This window comes from Etheostoma spectabile, chromosome 1 (assembly GCF_008692095.1).
Source record: "Etheostoma spectabile isolate EspeVRDwgs_2016 chromosome 1, UIUC_Espe_1.0, whole genome shotgun sequence".
Taxonomy (NCBI): domain Eukaryota; kingdom Metazoa; phylum Chordata; class Actinopteri; order Perciformes; family Percidae; genus Etheostoma; species Etheostoma spectabile.
Window position 1 is genome coordinate 29678978 of NC_045733.1, and position 1272 is coordinate 29680249.

The window sequence follows — 1272 nt, forward strand, 5'->3', positions numbered from 1 at the left end:
CTTTTCTTAGTTGTTGTCAGAACACGCGCTGCAGCATTCTGGATCAGCTGGAGAGTCTTGAGGGACTTATTTGAGCATCCTGATAATGAAGAATTACAGTAGTCCAGCCTGGAAGTAACAAATGCATGGACTAGTTTTGCAGCATCGTTTTGAGACAGGATGTTCCTAATTTTGGCAATGTTACAGAGATGAAAAAGGTTGTTCTTGAGGTTTGTTTTAGATAGGCGTTAAAGGATATATCCTGATCAAAAATAACTCCTAGATTTCTGACAGTATTGCTGGAAGCCAGGGCAACACCATCCATAGTAGCTACTGTATATCTTTAGATTATAAGGTTCGGAGGTGTTCAGGGCCCAGCACAATAACTTCAGTTTTGTTAGAGTTTAACATAGAAAATTGCAAGTCCTCCATGATTTTTTATTTATACACTGACTATATCATTTTTGAAAGTACACACTGTATTTCCGGAATTTCGATGTAATGGTATGTGACCGTGTTTCCTCACACGTGTTGCGTGTAATGCATGTGATACTGTAACTAACAGTGTTCCAGTTTCCATCCGCCATGCGTGTTCAGCACACACAGTTAACATGAACTCTTCTTCCCTGGGTCCCAGTGAATCAGATAGGCTGCCCAGCCCCCTTGAAGGAGATTACACAAATTTATGCAAAGCCTGTAAATGATTTATACTGCAGAGCACAACAAAGGGCTTTTTTACAACACCACGGACAAGACAAGGGAAGAGAGAGAGAAACACACACTGACACCTACAGTAATCCACACATTCACCACCACATACATCTTAGTGTGCCAGCGCCGACAGAAGCCCGCAATAAAAAATGATGGAATTTATGCTTAGGGAAGAAAAAAAGAAAAGAAAATTAAACTAAGAGGCTGCATTCGAGGCATATTCAGCCATTAGTGTTTTCAAAGGAAGGAAAGGGAAAGGATGGCAAAGGAAGTGCATAACGTCCTTCTTTTCTCTGAGCACAGAACAGCTATTGTGGCTAATTCATGGCAGCAGAGTGCAGCGACGGTGGAGCACCATTCAGGACCACAGCACTCACTGTTGGCCTTGGGTCTATGTTTAGACCGAGCTTTTAAGCACTCTGATGTCTTGTGTTCACTGCACTCTCACACATAAAAAAAAATCAAAGAGTGTGCATGGGTGTGTATTTGTCGTGTTTGTCTGTGTGCCGTACTGTATGTTTGTATAAGTGGGAGTTCTTTATCAGGGAGGATAAAAGGCAGAAATGTGTTTGAGCTCTTCAC